Source organism: Scyliorhinus torazame, chromosome 20 (genome assembly GCF_047496885.1).
Source record: "Scyliorhinus torazame isolate Kashiwa2021f chromosome 20, sScyTor2.1, whole genome shotgun sequence".
Taxonomy (NCBI): domain Eukaryota; kingdom Metazoa; phylum Chordata; class Chondrichthyes; order Carcharhiniformes; family Scyliorhinidae; genus Scyliorhinus; species Scyliorhinus torazame.
Window position 1 is genome coordinate 11,231,914 of NC_092726.1, and position 26,449 is coordinate 11,258,362.

Sequence of the window (26,449 nt, forward strand, 5' to 3'; positions counted from 1 at the left end):
AGTTTGCACGTTCTCCCCATGTCTGCATAGGTTTCACCCCCACAACCCAAAGATGTGCAGGTTGGGTGGATTGGCCACGTTATTGGATTGGCCCCTTCATTGGAAAAAAATAATTGGGTACGCCAAATTTTTTTTTAAACATGCCACCTTGTGAGACCATCACGATCACACAACAAGTCTGAGATACAGAGAAATTTAAAATCAAACTGTACACAAGAGGCTCTTTAGCCCATCAACCTACAATGACAAATTGTACAAATCCCACTTCCCAACTCTTGCCCCATAGCCTTGAATGCTGTGACATTTCAAGTGCTCACCCAAGTTCTTTTTTAAGATTGTGATATTTCCTGCCTCAACTACCCTCCCAGGCAGTTCATTCTGGATTCCCACCACCCTCGAGGCGAAAGAAACGTTCCCTCAAACTCCTCTGAACCTCCTGCCTTTCACCTTAACCTCACCTCCTTGTCACTGACCCTTCAACTAAGGGGAACAGCTGCTCGCTGTCGACCCTGTCCATGCCCCTCATCACCTGAGACACTTCAATCAGGTCCCTTTGGCCGTCTCTGCTCCAAGGGAAACAGCCCAAGCTTATTCAGCCTCTCCTCATAGCTCAAATGGTAAACCGCGGTTTCCAGCACTAGGTCAACCCAGGTATGAAATCATCAATCAGTAACCTGATGTATTTGCGAGTGTGGGCAAAGAAACCTCAAGCAGGAGGTGTGGTTGTTCTGCACCATGACAAACGGGCAGCAGTGGAGCACAGAAGTTAGCACTGCTGCCTCACAACTCCAGGGCCCTGGATTCAATTCTGGCCTTGGGTGACTGTGTGGAGTTTGCACGTTCTCCCCGTGTCTGCGTGGGTTTCCTCCGGGTGCTCCGGCTTCCTCCCAAAGTCCAAAGATGTGCAGGTTAGGTGGGTTGGCCCTGCTAAATTGCCCCCTAATGTCAAAAAGTTTAGGTGGGGTTACGGGGATAGGGTGGAGGTGTGGGCTTAAGTGGGGTGCTCTTTCCAAGGGCCAGTGCAGACTCGATGGGATGAATGGCCTGTAAATTCTATGATTCTATGAAATAATCCAGAGAAAGTTTCATTTCAACCCACCAGTGACCAATTTGAATTAAGTACCGCGAAATCTGGAAATAAAAGATGGTATCAGTAAAAGTGAGGATGTGTTTAAAAACCCAACTGGCTCACTGGCTCAGGAAGGAAACCTGATAATCTTGACACTGCCATTTGTGACCCTAGCCCCAGCCCAATGTATCTCAACTTCCCTCTGAAGTTGCTGGCAGTCCACTGGCGATGGACATCCCAGGTTCCCCGCTGGTCTCGGTGATCTAATCTCAGTTTGGCACATGGTACAGACATTCGGCCTCAGTGCCTGTGGGAGTCGGAGTGTGAGACTGGGGTCCTGCTCTTGCTGGAAGGGGAATGACTGCCTCCCTGTTGCCCAGCACGACCTGCACTGTCACGCGTTATCCATTTGCACTTAAATCAGGCTCGTGGAGTTGCGCCTTGCGGGAAGAATGTACCTCCCTCGGGAGACAAAACGCACAAAGTGTCTTGCTTCATGGTCTACAGGACAGAATAACATGGCCTGGATTTCTCCCCCCCAGTTCATGTCAGTTCACGGATTGTTGCTGGAGTCTCTCCCTCCAGGACCTGGCCGTTCATCGTGTGAGGATTTGCAGCCGGACACTTTGACTTGGGCTAAGTCAGAATCATTGTGTTTTTTTTAATTTGGAGTACCCAATTCATTTTTCCAGTTAAGGGGCAATTTAGCGTGGCCAATCCACCTACCCTGCACATCTTTGGGTTGTGGGGACCCACGCAAACACGGGGAGAATGTGCAAACTCCACACGGACAGTGACCCAGGGCCGGGATCGAACTTTGGCGCCGTGAGGCCGCAGTGCTAACCACTGCGCCACCGTGCTGCCAAGTCCGAGTCATTGCTTGTTTGTTTTGGCTCAATGCATTGTTGGGAATGCACGGCTCGATTGCATTTTCAGTGTTTGATCCCAGGAGCCAGTTGAACTGCAGACTCAGAAAGACACACTTGACAGCTGGTATTGGCCCAGTGCGGCCTCTGGGGGGCGCCTGCTGTCCAAAGACCGTCACCTGGCCAGTGGAGCACTTGTTACACCCTTGACTGCAGTCCCAAAGACAATTGCAAAGGTGAGTTTGGAAAGAAATGTGGGGGCCCGTGCAGATGGGAATGTGTGAGCTTTAAAACAGAACTCCAGGTGAGAATAGCGAGAATCCCAGAGTAGAGGGGTCAATTACTGGGGGGGGCATAGGTTTAAGGTGCGAGAGGCAAGGTTTAGAGGAGATGTAAGAGGCAGGTTTTTTACACACAGGGTAGAGGGTGCCTGGAACTCGCTACCGGAGGAGGTGGTGGAAGCAGGGACGATAGTGACGTTTAAGGGGCATCTTGACAAATACATGAATAGGATGGGAATAGAGGGATACGGACCCCGTAAGTGTAGAAGATTGTAGTTTAGACGGGCCGAAGGGCCTGTTCCTGTGCCGGACTTTTTTTTGTTCTCTGTTGTTTGAGAAGAGCAGCCGAGCTGGTCGTCAGGGAGACTGAGCCCAGATAGAGAACAGCTGGGAGAGAAGGCCGAGTGTAATCATGTCCACCTGCACCAACTGCCATTTGCTTCATGCACTGGAACAGGGCGAGCTGCTGCAAGGAAGGAGCTTTAACAGCGTTCTCGCTGCTCAGCAACAGCTTGGTCCAAAAGGTAGGTTTCAGCAGCATCTTATGTGCTAAAATACTGGGGTAGGAATTCCAGAGCTCAGGCCCGAGGCAACTGAAGGCTTGGCCACCAAAAATTATTTTTCATGTAAATTTAGGGTACCCAATTGATTTTTTCCAATGAAGGGGTAATTTAGCGTGGCCAATCCACCCAACCTGCACATCTTTGGGTTTGTGGGGGCGAAACCCATGCAGACACGGGGAGAATGTGCAAACTCCACACGGACAGTGACCCAGGGCCGGGATTCGAACCTGGGACCTCGGCGCTGTGAGGCAACAGGGTTAACCCACTGCGCCGCCGTGCTCCCCGACAATGGAGAAATTTTGATTGAGAATGCACAAGGGACCAGAATTCGAGGAATGCAGATATTTCCGAGGGCTGTGGGTTCTGGAGTTCCAGAGATGAGAGGCGATAGAGAGAATTGAAAACGAGGTAACCACTATTTAATATATCCAGTTATTTCCCTTGCTAAAGGAAATTGTGTTCAACACGTTTCAGTGACAAGCCACTCGAGGAAGAGAAGGAACTATTTCTGTGTTTGAAGGGGCCTTTTCTAAGGGCTGAATGAAAGGGAGATGGTAGAGAGTTTGTGTTTCACAAGCTGGGTGTGGGGGCACCAATTACATTTTTGTTGGTTGCTATAATTCCCTCAACTGCACCACTCGTGTGAGTTTCTGCAGTTAGAAAGCTGCAATCATGAAAACTAAGTGCCGTCTGAGAGCGATCCGTGTGTGTATTTATGGCAAGTTCAGACTGAAGCAGAAAGCTGTGTCTCATTGTTACTTCTGAGGTTGCAATTGTGCAATGATTTTCCAGAGCTGTCCACGTCACTTTTCCATCGTTGGGGAAAGCTCTGCATTTTCAGATATAAAAAGGAACAACCATATTACTGAAAATTGTTTTGCTGATCAGAGGGCAATAAGGAATTTACAACTGAACACAAAAAGATAAAGGACTGGGTGGAAATTTTATGAAATCTTTACGTTGGAAGCATCAATAACAGACCCGAGGGGGAGCGGCACGGTGGCGCAGTGGTTAGCACTTCTGCCTCACGATGCTGAGGACCCGGGTTCGATCCCACCCCCGGGTCACCGTCTGTGTGGAGTTTGCACATTCTGCCAGTGTCTGTGTGGGTCTCACCCCCACAGCCCAAAGATGTGCAGGGTAACTGGATTGGCCATGCTAAATTTGCCCCTGAATTGCAAAAACAAAATTATAAATCAAATATTCAGCATGCATTAAATGTATTTAATCTAATTCATGGCGTCATAATTCGTGAACAAGCCCGATTTCAACCTTGCAGCCCACAGAGATGGAGGAGGGGCCACTCATACAGCCCACTCACCCCCCTGTTTTCCCACCACTGGTGTCAATAAATCAGTTTGAAGCAACGGCCCGAGACAAACTGCTGTCCCTGCCCAGAACGCAAAAACAGTGAAACGGGAAATACAAATACTGAACAAAGCTGTTGTTTCCTTCTGGGTACTCCGCAAGCGGGCGGCACGGTAGCACAATGGTTAGCACTGTTGCTTCACAGCTCCAAGATACCAAGTTCGATTCCCGGCTTGGGTCACTGTCTGTGCGGAGTCTGCACGTTCTCCCCGTGTCTGTGTGGGTTTCCTCCGGATGCTCCGGTTTCCTCCCACAAGTCCCGGAAGACGTGCTGTTAGGTAATTTGGACATTCTGAATTCTCCCTCTGTACCCGAACAGGCACCGGAGTGTGGCGACTAGGGGCTTTTCACAGTAACTTCATTGCAGTGTTAATGTAAGCCTGCTTGTGCCAATAAAGATTATTTTTTAGAAAGCCACCATCTCACCTGCCTTTCTCCAAAAGGCCATTTCTGTCTTGTCAGATCTTGCTGTGTGTGAACAAGCTGCTGCAATTCCAAATGTTACTTGTGTAACTGCTCTTCGTAAAAGAAAATAAGTAGTTAACTTTAGGGCATGTGGAGGTTGTCAAGGGTGCCACAGGAATGTGCCTTTGTTCTTCCTCGTCTGGGTAAAAGCATGAAATTCGACAATTCAAACCTTTCCACTCAGTGCTGCTGCTGTTGCTGCACAGAAGAGGGTGGTAAATGCAAGCTTAAATGTGTATTCCAAATTTATGTCAGCCCAGAATTACAGAACAGAAATAGGTCATTCAGTGTAAACAGTCAGTCATTGTAATCTGTTCTTAGAACTCTTTTTTTCCCACTTTCTTTAATTGTGGGAATGCCCCCTTCTTCAGTCAGTAGTTCTTACTGTGTTCCACAGCCCCGCAACCCTTTTGGTAAAAAGGTTTCTCCCATTTTCCTGTCCTGTATCTCTTGCGTCTCCTATGTCCACACACCCTTGGTCTCAGTCATTGAGATTTGTCTTCCTGCGTCTTGTCTGCACCAAGCTTTCATCATTTTTAATAGCTCCATCAACTCGTGCCTTAATTGCCTTCCTTCTAATGAATGTTATCCCACTTTATCAAGTAAACGGTTAGTCTGACACCTATCTGAGGATGCCCGGACTCGGCAATTCTGAACGCCACCAAATTTCCTGTGACTGGATTGTACTATTGTTTTTTTTTAAGGTATTTGGGCATGCCCAAAATGTGGACATGATTTGCTGGGCTTCCCGCGCACCTCGCACACCTGTCCTCTACCCCGAAAAACTTGCTCATCCTAACCACTGTCATGTGTGCCCGGTGGACTACCTTAAATTGTATCAGGCTAAGCCTGGCACATGATGAGGATGTATTAACCCTGCTTAGGGCATTTGCCCACAGATCCGCCTCTATCCTCCTAGCTTGTCCTCCCACTTGCCCTTAAGCTCCTCCACCGGAGTTTCCTCCGCCTTTGAAAGTTCCTGGTAAATATCCGATACCTTCCCCTCTCCCACCCAGGTACTGCAGACTACTCTACCCTGTATCCCCCGTGGCGGCAGCAGTGGAAAGGCCGGAACCTGCTTTCTCAGGAAGTCTTGCACCTGCAAATACCTAACCCATTCCCTGCTGGCAATTCAAATTTATCCTCCAAGGCTTTCAAGCTGGGGTAGCTCCCGTCTGTAAATTGATCCCCCAGCCTTCTAATTCCTGCCCATTGCCATCTACGGAACCCACCATCCAGCCTACCCGGTACAAACCGATGATTATTATAAATCGAGATCCAAACTGATGCTCTCTCCACTCTCTTATATCTCCTCCATTGCCCCCAGATTCTCAGAGCCGCCACCACCACCCGACTTGTCGACTATGGGCCGGCGAGAGTGGAACAGGTGCCGAAATCAGTGCTCCCAAACTTGTGCCTTTACATGACGCCGCCTCCATCTGCTCCCACACCAACCCCCTTCCCACCCCCCTCCTACCCACTTCCTAATCATGGCTGTATTAGCTGCCCAGTAGTAATTGCAGAAGTTCGGCAGCACCAACCTACCCTCCCCCCAACTGCGCTCCGCCAACACTTTCTTCACTCGCGTGGTTTTTACCCGCCCACACAAAGCCCGAAAGAACCTCATTCACCCGCTTGAAAAAGGCCTTTGGGATGAAGATGGGGAGGACCGTCATTTTCACGGTCTGTATCCTCCCCGCCAGTGATAGCGGGAGAAAGTCCCATCTTTTAAAGTCCCCTTTCATTTGTTCTACCAACTGGGATAGGTTTAACTTGTGCAATGCCTCCCATTCCCGGGCCACCTGGATTCCCAGATCCCGAAAGATGTTTCCTACCATTCTAAGCGGCAGTTCTCCCAGTCTCTTCTCCCTTCCTCTTGCCTGGAACGCGAACGTCTCGCTTTTCCCCATGTTCAATTTATACCCCGAAAAATTGCAAAATTCCCCCAGGATTCGCATTACTTCTCCCATCCCCTCCAACGGGTCTGAAATATACAAGAGCAGGTCATCTGCGTAAAGCGAGACCTGGTGCTCCACCCCTGCCCGACTCAGCTCTTTCCAGTTCCTAGAGGCTCTTAACACCATGGCCAATGGCTCTATGGCCAGAGCAAACAGTAACGGGAAGAGGGGGCACCCTTCCCTCGTCCCTCGGTGTAGTTTAAAATATCTCGACCTCAGCCGGTTCGTATGCACACTCGCTACTGGTGCCTGATAGAGCAAAAGCACCCAGTCAATAAAGCCCTCACCAAACCCAAACCTTCCCAGCGCCTCCCACAGGTAATTCCACTCCACCCGATTAAAAGCCTTCTCCGCATCCATCGCTACCACCACCTCCACCTCTTCTCCTTCTGAGGGCATCATAATAACATTTAAAAGCCTTCGGACATTGGCCTTGAGTTGCCTGCCCTTTACAAATCCCCTATCACCCCCCAGGACACAACCCTCTTATCTTTGTGGTCAGTACCTTGGCCAGCAGGTTGGCGTCCACATTCAGTAGTGAAATTGGCCTGTATGACCCACATTACTCCGCAACCTTCTCCCGTTTCAGGATCAATGAAATCGAGGCCTGCGACATTGCTGGGGGGAGGACTCCCTTCTCTCGTGCTTCATTAAATGTTCTCACCAGCAGTGGGCGCAATATCTCTGAAAACGTCTTATAGAATTCCACCGGGTAGCCGTCAGGTCCCAGGGCCTTGCCCGACTGCATGCCCTCCAGCCCCTCGATTATTTCCTCAATCTCAATTGGGGCTCCCAGCCCTTCCACCAGATCCTCATCTACCCTCGGAAACCTCAACTGATCCAAAAACTGCCTCATCTCCTCCACCCCAGCCGGGGGTTCTGACTCATATAATTTACTGTAAAAGTCCTTAAACACCTCATTCACCCCCACTGGGTTCAGGACAGTATTCCCGCCTCTACTCTTTACTTTCCCTGTCTCCCTGGCCGTCTCCCTTTGCCTGAGCTGGTGCTCCAACATTCTGCTTACCTTTTCCCCGTACTCATAAATCGCCCCCCTCAACTGTTCCACCGCGTTCCCTGTAAACAGCCCAATCTCCGCCTGTAACCTCCGCCGCTCCCTCAGTACCCTGCGTCCGGGGCCTCCGTGTATCTCCTGTCCACCTTGATTATTTCCTCCACTAGCCTATCCCTCTCAGCCCGTTCCGCCTTTTCTCTGTGGGCCCGTATCGAGATTAATTCCTCTGACCACTGCCTTCAAAGCTTCCCAAACAGTCGCTCAGAGACGGTTTCCTGGTAGTTCTGGATGGACTTTTTTTTAAAATTCTCCTTATTCACGTTTTCGCCCACATTTACACCCATCAACAATAAACAATAATCAACAAGATATGTCAATCCCCATAATAACAACGATCCCATCCGCCCACCAACCCCCAAACCTCAACCCGCATGTTTACATAAACAAATGACAAAAAGGAATCAGGGATTACCCACAGTCACCCTTAATCTACACAGCTCTACACCCCCCCCCCCCAACCAACGCCATCCAGCCTCTAAGATAGTACCGTACATGATACCCCACAGTTGTACCCCCCCCCCCAAAGTCTTGGATGGACTTGTTAACCTGCCCACAGATTGCTTCGTCCGCTAGCAACCCCACATCCAGTCTCCACAGCGGGCATTGTCCTCTCTCCACACTAACCTGTAGATCCACCCAATGTGGGGCATGATCTGACACTGCGATTGCAGAGTACTCAATATCCACCACCCCTGGTATTAGCGCCCTGCTCAGAACAAAAAAGTCGATGGTACCTTGTGGACATGTGAGAAAAAAGAAAACTCCTTCGCCCTTGGCCGTGCAAACCTCCATGGGTCTACTCCCCCCATCTGTTCCATAAACCCCTTCAATTCCTTTGCCGCGGCCGGCCTTCTCCCGTCCTGGATTTTGACAGGTCCCATTCCGGATCAATGACTCCTAAGTCTCGGATCTTACCTAACACACGCCTCATAAATTCCACATCGTCCCAATTCGAAGCATAAACGTTCATGAGTACCACCCGCACCCCCTCTCCACTCACCATTATGTACCTACCCCCCTTGTCTGACACGATTCTTCCTGCCTTGAATGCCACTCGTTTATTGATCAAGATCGCTACCCCCCCTGGTCTTTGAGTCCAGTCCTGAGTGGAATACTTGGCCAACCCACTCCTTTCTCAATCTCGTCTGGTCTCTTGTAGCATTGCCACGTCTGCCTTCGGCCCCCTCAGATGCGCAAACACGCGAGCCCTCTTGACCGGCCCATTCAACCCTCTGACGATCCATGTAATCAGCCTGGTCGGGGGGCTTCCCGCCCCCCCCTCCCCTGCCGACGAGCCTTCACCCTATTTAGGCCAGCCTCTAGCTCGCGCCCTCCGCCTCCTCGGGCATTCGCCGTTCCCGACCTCCTATTTGTCCCCTCGTAATAGTTCCTCCCCTGTCAGCAAAGCAGCTCCCCCCCCTAGCAACAGAACTCAAAACCAAAGCCCCCAAGTCAAGCTCCAGCTTAACACCTGCTCACCCCCCACTGTGCTTCCATGAGTCCTCTGACCCATGCTGACTTGATAGCGCCCGCCCATGGCACCAAGCAGACTGTCTCCCCATTGTTTTCTCCCCCTCCCCCCACTTGGGCAAACATATTAAAAGCATCACATTCCCCAGTAAACAAACATCAGAAAAAACAAGTGAAGAAACAGCCACTTTAGAAAACAAAAACACCTCAAAACAGAACAAGCCCCAAAGACCACCTTGCCTCGAACCAGCTCCCTGCAAGACAAAGTTAACTTTAGCCATCAAAACAGCCCCTTATATACATAACACTACTTGTACAGTCCAGCACAACAATTCGCCAGCACAGTACTCTCCAAGGCTTCAGTGTCTTTTAGTTCGCCTCCAGCCTTTTTCTTTCATAAAAGTCCATACTTTGTCTTCGTGTTTCTAAGTAGAAGTCCCGTTCCTCATGTGTGACCCAAAGAGGGCCGTTTTTGCCCGATTAAACCCAGCTCGCATCTTGCCCAAATCCGCGCCCAGGTCCTGATAAATACGCAGCTCGCAATTCTCCCACTTGCTGCTCCGTTCCTTCTTGGCCCACCGCAGAACATGTTCCTTGTCCAGGAATCGGTGAAAACATACCACCATCGCCCTCGGCGGCCGAGGGAACGCCTCAGCCCCATCAACTTCTCCAACATGTCCGTCACATAAGCCCTCGTATCCTTCAGGGAGGCTGACAATTCTAAGATTCTGCCTCCTGGACCTGTTCTCCAGGTCCTCCAGCTTCGACTGCATTCTTTTCTGATGGTCATTCATCATCTCCACCTTGGACTCCAGCACGGTTATGTATTTCTCGTGCTCACACATAATTTCTCCACCTCCTGAATCGCTCGTCCGTGAGTCTCTTGATTCTGCACAACTTGATCAATTGAAGCCTGAATCAGTCCAGCTTGGCGAAGCAATCTTCGAAAAACTTTACCAGCTGCTCCGTCGACCCTTGCTCTCCGCCAGACTTTCCCACGTTGCCAACTCTGCTCGCATCTTCCTTATTGGACTTTGTCCTCTCACGGCCACTTCTGGTCCAATTCTCCATACACTGGAGGAGGATTTCTCCTCACTGTCTCACTCTTCCCCGATTTATCCCATAAAATCCAGGAAAAAACAGGGGAAAAAGGTCCAAAAGTCCGTCACAGGCGGGAGCTATCAAATGTGCGACCTACTTCTCCATGACCGCCACCAGAAGTCGGATTGTATTATTATTGACGCCATTTCATGGACATGACTCCGACAGTCCATTTGCTTAATCACAGCGGCTTCATAAGTGATTCTTAATCATCTTCGGCGATCACTCGCTAACGAGTGTGAAACTCTGTCTCACTGGTCATCGAGTCTTTGGCTCTTGCATGGCTGATGAGCCCGATCTTAGAGCCGCATCTTCGACTCACACTTGGCAAGTATTTCCGGGAGGTGGGATCAGTCCTTGGACTCGAGATCACTGGTATTCCTTTCTCAGGCTCCTTTTCCGGGCCTCTGCTTGCCGTAGGCTGTCTTTGAAGAATTGTGTCCCTTCAATCAAGAGGTTTCTCAAGTCAGTCTATTCTGAGCAAGGGTCTCCCACACGTTGACATCTATGTTTCATTTCTTGAGGTGAGCCTTCAGGGTGTCTTTTGAAGTGCTTCCTTTATCCTCGTGTTCAGAAGCCTTGTCTGAGATGGGCGAAGAAATTTTCCTTGAAAGCCATGACTCTGCCTTCCGAAGCACATGGCCGGCCCAGCAGAGTTGGTTTTTAATAACAATAATCTTTATTGTCACAAGTAGGCTGTGAAAATCCCCTCGTCGCCACATTCCGGCACCTGTTCGGGTACACAGAGGGAGAATTCAGAATGTCCAAATTACCTAACAAGCACGTCTTTCAGAGCTTGTGGGGGGAAACCAGTGCACCCGGAGGAAACCCACGCAGACACGGGGAGAACGTGCAGACTCCGCCCAGCACTTGGCCAGGTCAGCCCCCATGTCCTGGTAGATCCAGTTGCGGTGACCTTCCCAGTTACAGTTCTTAGTTTGTCTTGCCCAGCGCATGAATCGTTCCCGCATTTGGTACCGGTGCATTTTGCCAATTATCGCCCTCTGCTGTTTCCTGGCTCTTAAGCTTTGGGTGGAACGACCGGTGTGCTCTGTTAATTTCTGGTGGGTTGTGGGGACCTATCCCTTCCCACCAGGTTGCCCGGCATTTGGGCCATATAGTCTGTGGGGTTCCTGCCCACGATCCATAGGTTTTGGCGCCTCGATCGGTTCTGGTCGTCGATTTTCCCCTTCAGGCTCACCTGCGTCACGACCAGCCTTGCCACTTTTTTGGTCTGTTGCGGCTTTTTCCAGTTCTTTAGTAGTGTTTTCCTGAGCTTCCAGTCACCTCTCTGCCTTGTCAAGGGCCAACTGCTTCGCAACCACACCCTTGACCGCAGCTTGAATATCTGATTTTGTGTCTTCCCAATGTTCTCTCAGTTCTCTTGAGAGAAACATCCTCCACCCATCCCCTGGTATGGGGGGCTCCTTGCAAGGCCAGCCGGTCCCCCTCGCTCTGGTGAGGCCCGAGCTTTGCCGCCTCGTGTGTCGGCCAGGTATGGCCGTTTGTTTCTCCAGTCTTTTTCCCCTCCTAGTTTCCGTTTGGCCTCTGGAGTGGCTGTTGTTTGGTATTTTCCTCTCAACGTGTTTTTTTTAAATAAATTTAGAGTATCCAATTCATTTTTTTCCAATTAAGGGGCAATTTAGTGTGGCCAATCCACCTCGCCAGCACATTTTTGGGTTGTGGGGGTGAAACCCACGCAGACACGGGGAGAATGTGCAAACTCCACATGGACAGTGACCCAGAGCTGGGATCGAACTTGGGATCTCGGCGCCATGAAGCAGCAGTGCTAACCCACTGCGCCACCGTGCTGCCCGCCTCTCATAGTGTTGGTGGTAGAGGTGTGGGGATGTTTTTTCCTTCGTGTTAGCGGGCTATTTCGAGTGAAAAGAGCCTATTTTTCAGGTTCGTGGGAGGAGAGCCCACCTGATGTGCAACTTCTCAGCACCCCCCCCGTCACCGGAAGACTTCAGATAGCTATTAATAATAATAAGTTATAATAGTGCTATTTCACAGAGCCCTCCTCCTCCCTTTGCCCGAGGCTTGTGGTGTGGGGCCACTCGAGTTACGGATAAGCAATTGTGTTTTTCTGATGTGGACGGATGCCTTTGTGGACTTTGGCTAATTACCAGTTATTCAGCAAGTTTTTAAAAGTATAGTGCACTTTTGAACAACTACCTTTTTGTTCTATCCATTGGAACTGGCCAGTGGAACGGTAAGCCCAGATTTTCTGTTGGACTTGCTCTCCCGAAACCTGTCTGCCTCTCTTCCCCCTTCTTCAAATTGTTCATTAAAATCTCTCCCGTTGACCAAACGTTTGTTTGCCAGTCCTCACTTTATACCTCCTTACATGGCTGTCAGGAATGTGGTAAATTAACGAGATTTAACAGTGAATTTGACGTGAAAATAAAATAACATGAAAGCAACCATACGAACAGGCACCATGGGGAATAATGAGATCCGATTTGCCCAGTTACAAGATTAGCAGGAGCATTCAGACATTTAGCTGTGAATGACCATTTTAAGAAGCTTGTTTACCAGAGATCAGTGGGGCTAGACAAATAGTAACTTCAAAAGGCAGGGAATTTGAGCAAGTCAACAGCAGAATCCACAGAGGGAAATGTCAAAGAGATTGAACAGTGCAAGCAGCCTCATTCGGGAAGCAGGCTAGTACTCCATCGAACCGCAAAACAGGTAGTTCCACCTGTGACCCAAGCCAGGGAGGCCTGGCCCAGCTCCCATGTGGAGCCGCGACAGATTGAAGATATCCGTTTCTAAAAGACGCAGTTTTGTGACTTCGCTGAACCAGGAAGAGCTGTTTACCCAGACTTAGAAGCAGAGATTTCACAGTGCAGAAGGAGGCCATTCGGTCCGTCGAGGCTGCAGCGGCCCTTGGAAAGAGCACTTAAGCCCACACCTCCACCCTATCCCTGTAACCCAATAACCCCACCTAACCTTTTCGGACTCATGATTAATCCACCTCACCGGCACATCTTTGGATGTGGGAGGAAACCGGAGCACCCGGAGGAAACCCACGCAGACATGGGGAGAACGTGCAGACTCCGCACAGACAAGTCACCCGAGGCCAGAATTGAACCCAGGTCCCTGGAGGAAAGGGATGTCTCAAGTGAGTTCAGGGAACGTGGGTATATTTTGGGAACAAAATGTAACTTCAGGTAGCACGGTGTGTTCAGTTATTTTTTTTAAAAATATATATTTTATTAAAGTTTTCAAACACAATTTTTTCCCTTACAAATCAAAGAAATAAAAGTAACATGATAACTGCAATATAACATTGTGTAACTAACATGGTAAACTAACCAAATAACACAAAGTAATACTCCCCCCCCGCCCCCCCCCCAAAAACCCAAACAATTTACCCCCCTCCCCCCTGGGTTGCTGCTGCTGGTCATCTATCTTCCCTCTAACGTTCCGCTAGGTAGTCGAGGAACGGTTGCCACCGCCTGGTGAACCCTTGAGCCGATCCTCTCAGCGCAAACTTCATCTGCTCCAGTTTTATGAACCCCACCATATCATTTATCCAGGCCTCCAGTCGGGGGGGTTTCGCTTCCTTCCACATGAGTAAAATCCTACACCGGGCTACTAGGGACGCAAAGGCCACGACATCGGCCTCTTTCGCCTCCTGCACTCCCGGCTCATCCGCAACTCCAAATATAGCTAACCCCCAGCCAGGCTTGACCCAGACCTTCACCACCTTCGAGATCACTCCCGTCAACGATGTTGCACCTTTGTTTCGGTGCAACATCGTGGGCCGAAGGGCCTGTACTGCGCTGTATTGTTCTATGTTCTATGTCACTCCCCTCCAATACCCCTCCAGTGCCGGACACAACCAAAACATATGTGTGTGGTTCGCCGGGCCTCCCCCGCACCTCCCACACTTGTCCTCCACTCCGAAGAACCTGCTCAACCTTGCTCCCGTTATGTGTGCTCTATGCAGCACCTTAAATTGGATCAGGCTAAGCCTGGCACACGAGGAAGAGGAATTTACCCTACTTAGGGCATCAGCCCACAAACCCTCCTCAATCTCTTCTTCCCATTTCCCCTTCAGTTCGCCCACCAACTCCTCCCCCTCTTCTCTCATCTCCCGGTAATTCTCTGACACTTTGCCCTCCCCGACCCACACCTCCGCAAGTACCCTGTCCTGGATCCCTTGTGTCGGGAGCAGTGGAAATTCCCTCACCTGTTGTTTCGTGAACGCTCTCACCTGCATATATCTAAAGAAATGTCCCCGGGGCAGCTCATACTTTTCTACAAGCGCTCCCAAGCTCGCAAACGTCCCATCTATAAATAAATCTCCCACTCTCCTGATTCCTACCCGGTGCCAGCTCTGGAATCCTCCGTCCAGCCTCCCTGGGGCAAATCTATGGTTGTTCCTGATCGGGGACCACACCGAGGCTCCCATCACACCCCTCTGTCGCCTCCATTGCCCCCAGATACTTAATGTTGCCGCCACCACTGGGTTTGTGGTAAATTTTTTTGGTGAGAGCAGTAGTGGCGCCGTCACCAGCGCTTTTAAACTCGTCCCTTTGCAGAACTTCATCTCCAACCTTTTCCACGCCGCTCCCTCTCCCTCTATCATCCATTTACGAATCATCGCCACATTGGCGGCCCAGTAGTAGTCGCCCAAATTCGGCAACGCCAGTCCCCCTCTGTCTCTACTACGTTGTAGGAACCCCCTCCTTACCCTCGGGACCTTCCCTGCCCACACGAAGCTCGTGATGCTCCTATCTATTTTTTTAAAGAAGGCCTTAGTGATCAGTATAGGGAGACATTGGAACACAAACAGGAACCTTGGGAGGACCATCATCTTAATTGCCTGCACTCTACCTGCCAGTGACAGCGGCTGCATGTCCCACCTTTTGAAATCCTCTTCCATTTGTTCCACCAGTCATGTCAGATTGAGTCTGTGTAAGGTTCCCCAGCTCCTGGCTATCTGAATCCCCAGGTATCGGAAGTTTCTTTCCACTCTCCTTAGCGTAGGCCATCTATCCCTCTACTCTGGTCCCCAGGGTGTATCACAAAAAGCTCACTCTTTCCCATGTTAAGCCTGTATCCCGAGAAATCTCCAAACTCCCTCAATATCTGCATGACCTCTGTCATCCCCCCCACTGGGTCCGTCACATACAGCAGCAGTAGGTCATCCGCGTAGAGTGACACTCGGTGTTCCTCTCCCCCTCTAATCACCCCTCTCCATTTTCTGGAGTCTCTCAGCGCTATGGCCAGTGGTTCAATTGCCAATGCGAACAGTAATGGGGACAACGGGCATCCCTGTCTTGTTCCCCTGTATAGTCGAAAGTATTCCGACCTTTGCCGACCTGTGACCACACTTGCCGTTGGGGCCCCATAGAGGAGTTTAACCCAGCTGACAAATCCGTCCCCGAACCTCCTCAGCACCTCCCATAGATAGTCCCACTCCATCCTATCAAATGCCTTCTCTTCATCCATTGCCGCCACTATCTCTGCCTCCCCCTCTACTGGGGGCATCATTATCACCCCTAATAGCCGTCGCACGTTGACATTTAGTTGTCTCCCCTTTACGAAACCTGTCTGGTCTTCGTGCACCACCCCCGGGACACAATCCTCTATCCTCGTTGCCAGAACCTTTGCTAGCAACTTGGCGTCCACATTTAGCAGTGAGATAGGCCTATAGGACCCGCACTGCAGCGGATCTTTATCCCGCTTCAAGATTAGCGATATCGTCGCCTCCGACACTGTCGGGGGTAGGGTCCCCCCTTCTCTGGCCTCGTTAAAGGTCCTTACCAGCAGCGGGGCCAACAAGTCCACATATTTTCTGTAGAATTCCACCGGGAACCCATCTGGTCCCGGGGCCTTCCCTGCCTGCATGTTCCCCAGCCCCTTGGTAACCTCGTCCACCCCAATCGGCGCCCCCAGGCCTTCCACCTCCTGCTCCTCCACCCTCGGGAACCTTAATTGGTCCAAAAACTGCCGCATCTCCTCTTTTCCCTCCGGGGGTTGTGACCTATAAAGTCTCTCGTAAAAGGTCTTAAACACCTCGTTTATCTTCCCTGCTCTCCGCACCGTAGCTCCCTTTTCATCCCTAATTCCCCCCATCTCCCTCGCCGCTGTCCTCTTTCGCAGCTGATGGGCCAACAGGCGACTCGCCTTTTCCCCATATTCATATCTCATCCCCTGTGCCTTCCTCCACTGTGCCTCCGCCCTCCTTGTGGTCAACAGGTCGAACTCCGTCTGGAGTCGTCGCCTCTCCCTGTATAGTCCTTCCTCCGGGGCCTCCGCGTATTCTTTATCTACCCTCAAAATCTCCCCCAGTAGTCTTTCCCTTTCCTTGGACTCTATTTTCCCCTTGTGGGCCCTGATGGAGATCAGCTCTCCTCTGACCACCGCCTTTAGAGCTTCCCATACTACTCCCACTTGGACCTCCCCGCCGTCATTGGCCTCCAGGTATCTTTCGATACATCTCCGCAGACTCCCTCATCCGCCAGTAATCCCACATCCAGTCGCCAGAGTGAACGCTGCTCCCTCTCCTCTCCTAGTTCCAGGTCCACCCAGTGTGGGGCATGATCTGAAACAGCTATGGCTGAGTACTCCGTTCCTTCCACCCTCGAGATCGGTGACCTTCCCAAAACAAAGAAATCTATCCGGGAGTACACCTTGTGAACATGGGAGAAGAAGGAGAACTCTTTGGCCTTCGGCCTAACAAATCGCCACGGATCCACTCCCCCCATTTGGTCCATAAACCCCCTAAGCACCTTGGCTGCGGCCGGCCTTCTTCCGGTCCTAGATCTAGATCTATCTAACCCTGGGTCCAACACGGTGTTGAAGTCCCCCCCCATTATCAGGTTTCCTACCTCCAGGTCCGGAATACGTCCCAGCATCCGCTTCATAAATCCCGCATCATCCCAATTCGGGGCATATACGTTAACCAACATGACCTCCATTCCTTCCAGTCTGCCACTCACCATCACATATCTGCCTCCGCTGTCTGCTACAATGTTCCTAGCTTCGAATGACACCCGTTTCCCCACCAGTATGGCCACCCCTCTGTTCTTTGCATCCAACCCTGAGTGGAACACCTGTCCCACCCATCCTTTCCTTAACCTAACTTGGTCCGCCACCTTCAGGTGCGTCTCCTGAAGCATGGCCACGTCTGCCCTCAGTCCTTTCAAGTGCGCGAACACTTGGGCCCTTTTAATCGGCCCATTTAGGCCTCTCACGTTCCACGTGATCAGCCGAACTGGGGGGCTGCCTGCCCCCCCTCCCCTGTCGACTAGCCATCACCCTCTCTAGGCCAGTCCCATGTCCCGGTTCCGCGCACCCACCCGTTCCCCAGGCGGCGCATTCCCGCCCCGACCACCCTTTCTTTTACCAGTTCCTCTTCGATCTCTGTAGCAGCAACCCAGTTATCTCCCCCCCCCGCTAGATCCCCATCTAGCATGATTGCTCCCCCCATATTGCTTCCGAAAGTCAGCTGACTTCAACTGACCCCGGCTTCTCCCGCTCTCTCCTTGACCCCCCGTGTGGGGAACTCCCATCTACCTTGCGCCTATCTTCCCGCCATCATCTTTCTGGCGCGGGAACAAGAACAATAAGCCCCGTGTTCTCTATAGCTGTCCCGCCCCTTGTGGCGCAGCTCCCTCTGCCGCCCCACTCCCATTCCCCATCCCCCGCCTATGTCTCTTCTTCCCCCCCACCGGCGCCCACATTTCTTAGTGTCCCCCCCTCCCCAATTTACATCTCTATATACATCAGCATTGTCATTTCCCCTCTAACATCAGTCCCTCAGTTCTGATCCAGTTTCTCGTTTTTAATGAAGGTCCATGCTTCTTCCGCCGTTTCGAAGTAGTGATGCCTCTCCTGGTGCGTGACCCACAGTTGCGCCGGCTGCAACATCCCGAACTTCACCTTGTGTAGCACTTCCTTGGCTCGATTAAAACTCGCCCTCCTTCTCGCCACCTCCGCACTCCAATCCTGGTACACCCGTACCACCGCATTCTCCCATCGTACCTTTTTGGCCCATCTCAGAACCACCTCTCTGTCATTGAATCGATGAAATCGCACGATCGTCGCCCTAGGTGGTTCTCCCGCCTTTGGTCTCCTCGCAGGGACCCGATGGGCCCCTTCCACTTCCAAGGGGCCCGAGGGGGCCTCAGCTCCCATTAGCGAGCGTAGCATCGTGCTCACGTAAGCCCCGCCGTCCGCTCCTTCCACTCACTCGGGGAGACCCAGGATCCGAAGGTTCTTTCTCCGTGATCTGTTTTCTAGGACTTCAATCCTTTCAATGCACTTTTTGTGGAGCGCCTCGTACGTCTGCGTTTTGACCGCCAGGCCCAGGATCTCGTCCTCGTTGTCCGTCACCTTCTGCTCCACCACGCGGAGCTCCATCTTCTGGGTCTTTTGTGCCTCCTTAAGCCCCTCAATTGCTTGTAGCATCGGGGCCAGCACCTCCTTAAGCAACTCCACACACCGTCTCAAAAATTCGTCTTGGTCCGTCGCCTGGGCTCTCTCCGCCGCCATCTTGCTCCTTTTTCCTTCTGCCCCTGTCCTCGAGGATTCTTCGCGATCTGGCCGCCGCCGCCGATATTTTCCTTTTTCGTTGGGGGGGGACTCCCTGTTGTCTCACCCCACACCGGGTTTCGTGCCAAAAAAATTCCCAGTTGGGGCTCTTAAAAGAGCCCAAAGGTCCGTTCGAGCTGGAGCCGCCGAAACGTGCGGCTTAGCTGGTCATCGCCGCAACCGGAAGTCTGTGTTCAGTTATTAATGTACTTAACTCTCTTGTCATGTGTGTTTTTCCTTTTCTTTTAGTTGAATAAATATTCTTTATTAATTGTTTACACTGCGACTGGACTGGTTCCTCATTGGGTTCTACATTGTACTTCACATTAATTCCAAACAAAAATACACCGCTAAGAACTAGTGTTTCAAGTTATCCTTTGGGATTTTGAGACACTCGTGGGTAACACATCAGCGGGGTGACTCAGTATTAAAGTTTGTTCCTCTCTCCTGTGAAGCATGTTGGGATATTTCACCATGTGAAAGGCATGTTAGAATAGGAGCTGTGTTCTCGGATGAGTTCTCTGGATCTGCAGTAATTCGGCGTGATAATGCAATGGGAGATTAAGATATCACACAGTTTATATTGCGGGTAAGAATGTCGATAGGTTGCAGCAAAGGACGATCTGGAAAAACCATCAAAGTATTTTTAGATGCAGTTGATTGAACATTAAACATAAAAACACAATACTGGAATCAACAGCTTGGGAACCAGAACCACGTGGCCATCAGATTCACATCAGAACTGAGACAGAGAGTGGCTCTTATTTCAGAGAACCACTCCCAATTTCTGCCTGTACTTCAGACTTTTGCTCCTGGTGCTTGGTTCCCGAGCGCAATGGAGGTGAAATGGGAGGACCCCCTCATTGACCTGCTCCTGGGCTTGGCCAAGATGAGCATGCTGAGTACACATTGGACATGGCTGGCAGTGTTGTTTGCTCTGTCTGCACCAGCGGCCTTGTTTAATTCATTCACCAGATGTGGGTGCTGCTGGCAAGGCCAGCATTTCTTACCTGTGCCTCATGTCCCCAGAGAATACAACTGACTGGCTTGCTTGGTGGGCGGGAAACAGATTCAATTGCGGCTCTCTGAAGAGATTTGAATCACCACCTGAGGTGAAGCAATCTGTGGGGCTGAGGAGAAAGGACAGCAGAGCGAGACTAGCTAAATGGCTGGTGTAAAGGCCCAGTACGGACAAAATTGGTCAAATGGCCTCCTGTGTTGTACCATTCCATGATTCTACGCCGAGAGTGGTTAAGAGTGAACCACGTGCCTGTGGATGTGGAGTCACAGGAAGGCAGCATCTCAGATTTCCATCCCTAAAAGGCACAGTGAGCCAGATGGGTTTTTATGACAGTGCGATTGTAGGACGGTCACCATTGCTGAAACAAGCTTTTTACTCCATATTTATTTCATTAATTGAATTTAAATTCTCCAGCTGCTGTTGTGGGATTTGTACTTGAGTCGCCGAATCCTTTTGTCTGGGTTACTATGTCAGCATATCCGAGCTAATGATCCTGCCAGCCATTCATTTGCTCTACCCCCCTGTTTGACGGCAGTAACTGTACATCGTTAATTTGTTTGTTGTAAAATGTTTTGACATGTAACATGTGATGAGGCGTTATATAAAAGCATGTTCCTTCATCCATCCATTTGTCATTTGAGCAGCCGGATGTCATTGGAGACACAAGAAAATAAGGGTGAAGACCGCTGGATTCAGTTACCTGGGTGCGGGAGCTGGCCTGATGCTTTTTGTGCTCTGTCGTTGTATTATATAGGTGAACCCAGCAGATCTGGGCAGAACAAGCATTAAATTTGGGAAAGTAACATTGTCACTCTTCCAAAGCAACATTAGTTGAAAAAGGGCAAACAGAAACTGTAATTCAGCGCTGTCTGTACCTCCCATGCAGCGCACACGTCAGCTGAGCAACTAGAAACTGGACAAATTACTGCTCCGTCTGGCCGATGATCCCCAACCAACCCTCAGTCCACGCAGGCAGAGTTGTCTTCAGTTATCAAGGCACCAATCATGGCGGGAACAGGGAAGCAGGAAGGAGGGGGCCTCGCACAGTGGGGGCCGAGGTCACGGGGGGGAAGCCGAGATGGGCCAGAGTTTGCTGACTTCTGGGGGCAACATGGGGGGTGCAATTACGCTAGAAAGGGATTTAGCGGGGGAGGGGGGTTAGCTGGGTTGCTGCTGCTGGGGAGAAGGGGGAGCTGGTATGGGGTGGGGTGGTCGGGGCGGGAGGGCACCGTTGGGGGGAGATACGGCTACGTGGGAACCGGGTGAGGAGCTGGATTGAGAAAGGAGATGGCTAGTCGACAAGGGGGGGGTGTAAAGAGCCCCCCAACCCGGCTGATCACGTGGAATGTGAGAGGGCTGAACGGGCCGATTAAGAGGGCACGGGTACTCGCACACTTAAAAAAACTTAAGGCAGATATGGCTATGCTGCAGGAGACGCATCTGAAATTGATAGACCAGGTCAGACTTCGCAAAGGATGGGTGGGGCAGGTGTTTCATTCGGGGCTAGACGCAAAAAACAGGGGGGTGGCTATATTAGTGGGGAAGCGGGTAATGTTTGAGGCAAAGACCATAGTGGCGGATAGTGGGGGCAGATACGTGATGGTGAGCGGCAGATTTCAAGGGGAGGCGGTGGTTTTAGTGAACGTATATGCCCCGAACTGGGATGATGCCAATTTTATGAGGCGTATGTTGGGACGCATCCCGGACCTAGAGGCGGGAAAGTTGGTAATGGGTGAAGATTTTAATACGGTGCTGGACCCAGGGCTGGACAGATCGAGGTCCAGGACCGGAAGGAGGCCGACTGCAGCTAGGGTGCTCAAGGACTTTATGGAGCAGATGGGAGGAGTAGACCCCTGGAGATTTGGTAGACCTAGGAGTAAGGAGTTTTCGTTTTTCTCCTATGTCCACAAAGTCTATTCACGGATAGACTTTTTTGTTTTGGGAAGGGCACTGATCCCGAAGGTGACGGGGATGGAGTACACGGCTATAGCTATTTCGGACCACGCTCCACATTGGGTGGACCTGGAGATAGGGGAGGAAAAAGAACAGCACCCACCCTGGAGGATGGACATGGGATTATTGGCAGATGAGGGTGTGTATTTAAGGGTGAGGGGGTGTATTGAAAGGTACTTGGAACTCAATGACAATGGGGAGGTTCAGGTGGGAGTGGTCTGGGAGGTGTTGAAGGCTGTGGTTAGAGGGGAGCTGATATCTATCAGGGCACATAAAGGAAAGCAGGAGGGTAGGGAAAGGGAGCGGCTGTTGAAAGAACTTTTGAGGGTGGACAGACAATATGCGGAGGCACCGGAGGAGGGACTGTGCAGGGAAAGGCAAAGGCTACATGTAGAATTTGACTTGTTGACTACGGGTAATGCAGAGGCACAATGGAGGAAGGCACAGGGTGTACAGAACGAATATGGGGAGAAGGCGAGCAGGTTGCTGGCCCACCAATTGAGGAAAAGGGGAGCAGCAAGGGAGATAGGGGGGGTGAGAGATGAGGAGGGAGAGATGGAGCGGGGAGCGGAGAGAGTGAATGGAGTGTTCAAGGCATTTTATGAAAGATTATATGAAGCTCAGCCCCCGGAAGGGAAGGAGAGAATGATGAGCTTTCTGGATCAGCTGGAATTTTCTAAGGTGGAGGAGCAGGAGAGGGCGGGACTGGGAGCACAGATTGAGACGGAGGAAGTAGTGAAAGGGATTGGAAGTATGCAGGCGGGGAAGGCCCCGGGACCAGACGGATTCCCAGTGGAATTTTATAGGAAATATATGGACTTGCTGGCCCCGCTACTGATGAGAACCTTTAATGAGGCTAGGGAAAGGGGGCAGCTGCCCCCGACTATGTCAGAGGCATCGATATCGCTCCTCCTAAAGAAGGAAAAAGACCCGCTGTAATGCGGGTCCTATAGGCCCATTTCCCTCCTGAATGTGGATGCTAAGATTCTGGCCAAGGTAATGGCAACGAGGATAGAGGATTGTGTCCCGGGGGTGGTTCATGAGGACCAAACTGGGTTTGTGAAGGGGAGACAGCTGAACACAAATATACGGAGGCTGCTAGGGGTAATGATGATGCCCCCGCCAGAGGGGGAAGCGGAGATAGTGGTGGCGATGGATGCCGAGAAAGCATTTGATAGAGTGGAGTGGGATTATTTGTGGGAGGTGCTGAGGAGATTTGGCTTTGGAGATGGGTATATCAGATGGGTACAGTTGCTGTATAGGGCCCCGATGGCGAGCGTGGTCACGAATGGACGGGGGTCTGATTATTTTCGGCTCCATAGAGGGACGAGGCAGGGATGTCCTCTGTCCCCGTTATTGTTTGCACTGGCGATTGAGCCCCTGGCCATAGCATTGAGTGGTTCCAGGAAGTGGAGGGGAGTATTCAGGGGAGGAGAAGAACACCGGGTATCTCTGTATGCGGATGATTTGTTGTTGTATGTGGCGGACCCGGCGGAGGGGATGCCAGAGATAATGCGGATACTTGGGGAGTTTGGGGATTTTTCAGGGTATAAATTGAACATGGGGAAAAGTGAGTTGTTCGTGGTGCATCCAGGGGAGCAGAGCAGGGAAATAGAGGATTTGCCGTTGAGGAAGGTAACAAGCGCCTTCCGGTACTTGGGGATCCAGATTGCCAAGAATTGGGGTACATTACTTTTGTAAAGGCCCCGAAGAATCCAGCACGAGTTTTAAGGATACAAAATAATAAAGTTTATTTACTATAACAATATATACATAGTAGTAGCAGTAACTTCCCTTGCTACCTTCTCCTTCCTCCTGGTTCCTGGACTGGCCAGCTTATTTATAGTAGGAGTTTCTCCGCCCCCCTCATTGGGGAAGTTCATACTCCCATAGGATTGTGGGATAATCATTAGTCCCCAGCCAATCGTCAGTAGGCAGGTTATAACATCCCTCCCCCCCAAAGTCCAAGGAATCCACCGTAGGCCCTGGCGAAGGAAGGCGTCGAACTCGTTTGGCCGCAGGCCGGACGCCATTTGCACGCGGCGCTGGATCAGGCGGCGTATAACGAGACGGAGACCGGCGCTTCCGTGATGAACGGCGCGGTTGTACATCCACGGCCTGTGGACCCGAGGATTCTCCCTCTGATTCATCCTGTGTCTCCATCTCGGAGTCAGAGTCTGCTGCCTCCGTCATGTCAGCGTCTCTGTCCCCATTCGGTCCCGTCATGACCTGCGCAGGCTTTGAGTGAGGCACCAGTGGAAGATTTGGAGGACTACCTTCCCTTGTTTCTGGTCTTTGCCGCTGTTGAACTGAGCTCCGGGGGCGGGGAATCTTTTGCGGGGATGATCTTCTGGACCGGACGTGGTCTACATGTTTTCGCTGGAGACGACCCTGGGCTTGCACTTGGTACGATATAGGGCCCGTTTGGCGAAAGATTACCCCAGGAACCCATTGGGCACCACCAGCAAAATTCCGCACGAATACTGGGTCACCGGGTGCAAACTGCCGAATCGGACGATGCTGAGACAATCCCGGTCCCTGCCATTCTTGTGTGCGGCGTACTTTTGCGCCAATGTCCGGGAAGACCATACTAAGGCGGGTGCGAAGTCTCCGGCCCATTAGGAGTTCTGCGGGAGCTACCCCAGTCACTGTATGGGGGGTGGTCCTGTACGTAAACAAAAACCGAGCCAGTCTCGTGTCCATTGATCCGGAAGACTGCTTCTTTAGGCCTCTTTTGAATGTTTGCACTGCACGCTCTGCCAACCCATTTGAAGCCGGGTGGTAAGGGGCAGTGCGGATATGGCGGATGCCGTTCATCTTTGTAAACCTAGCAAACTCCTCACTCGTGAATGGAGTGCCATTATCCGTGACCAGCACCTCGGGGAGGCCATGCGTGCTAAATGATAAACGCATTTTTTCAATTGTTGCGCAGGACGTTGTCCCCTGCATCTTATGCACCTCCAGCCATTTGGACTGGGCGTCAATTAGTAGGAGGAACATGGATCCCTGAAAAGGGCCTGCGAAATCTGCATGTAAGCGTGCCCAAGGCCGCCCTGGCCATTCCCAGTGATGTAGGGGCGCGGCCGGCGGAAGCTTCTGATGCTCCTGGCAAATGGAGCAGTTTTGGGCCACCTTCTCAATGTCGGTGTCGAGGCCTGGCCACCAGACATAACTCCGGGCCAACATTTTCATCTTGGTCACGCCCGGATGCCCATTGTGCAAGTCTGATAATATCAGCTCCTGGCCTTTTTCCGGGACAACCACACGCGTCCCCCACAAGAGGATGCCATCTTCCACGCTGAACTCTGACGGCTTGGAGGAAAATGCCCGTAACTCGCCTGGGAGCTGTCTATGCTGCCCACCATACAGGACTATGTGCCGAACCTTTGACAGGACTGGCTCCGTCTGGGTCCACTCACGGATCTGTGATGCCGTGACAGGCAAGGTGTCCATAACATTTAGGGTTGCGACCACCTCATCGGTCGTGGGGGTCGACATGGGGCCGGTCGATAAAGGCAATCGGCTCAGTGCGTCGGCATTTGCTATCTGCGTACCTGGTTTGTGCTCCAGAGAATACTCGTATGCAGCAAGCAACAAAGCCCAGCGCTGGATCCGTGCAGAAGCAATGGGCGGTATCGGCTTATCCTCTCTGAAGAGTCCCAGCAGGGGCTTGTGATCAGTCACGATAGTGAAATGGCGGCCGTACACATACTGGTGGAAGCGTTTCACCGCGAAAACCACTGCCAGGCCCTCCTTCTCGATCTGCGCGTACTTCTTCTCCGCTGCAGTCAATGTGCGGGAGGCGAAAGCTATCGGTCGCTCGGCCCCGTTCTCCATCTTGTGGGACAGGACAGCCCCAATACCATACGGGGATGCATCACATGTGACGAGCAAAGGCTTTCCCGGATCATAGTGGGTTAGTAACCCAGACGACGACAATTGTTGCTTTACCCGCCGGAAAGCGGTTTCTTGCGGCTGACCCCAAACCCAGGTGTGATTTTTCTTTAGCAGCAGGTGTAAGGGGGCCAGCGTAGTTGCCAGATTGGGGAGGGACTTCCCGTAATAGTTTACGAGACCGAGAAAAGAACGAAGATGCGAAGTGTCAGTCGGAGTGGGGGCATGTTGAATTGCACGCACCTTCTCTGCGACGGGGTGCAGACCCTCGCGGTCCACCCGATAACCTAGGTAGACTACTTCTTTTGCCTGAAATACGCACTTTGTGTGACGTAAACGGACTCCAGCCTCCGAAAGGCGTTTAAGGACAGCCTCCAGATTTTCCAAATGCTCTTGCTCCGACGTCCCTGTAATCAACACGTCATCTAGGTAGACAGCCACACGTGGTAAACCTCTCAAAATGCCCTCCATAACACGTTGAAAAATTGCGCAGGCAGAGGATACTCCAAAGGGCAACCGTGTATATTCATACAGGCCCCAGTGTGTATTAATCGTTACATATGGTCGGGAGGCAGGGTCCAGCTCCAACTGCAGGTAGGCGTGACTCATATCTAATTTTGTGAATGAGAGTCCGCCTGCAAGTTTCGCGTAGAGATCCTCTATGCGAGGCATTGGGTATCGGTCGAGTCGGGAAACTGTATTCACTGTAAGTTTATAGTCGCCACACAAGCGAACTGTGGCATCTGGCTTCATTACTGGCACAATTGGTGCTGCCCAGTCAGCAAAACGGACAGGCCTGATAATACCCAAAC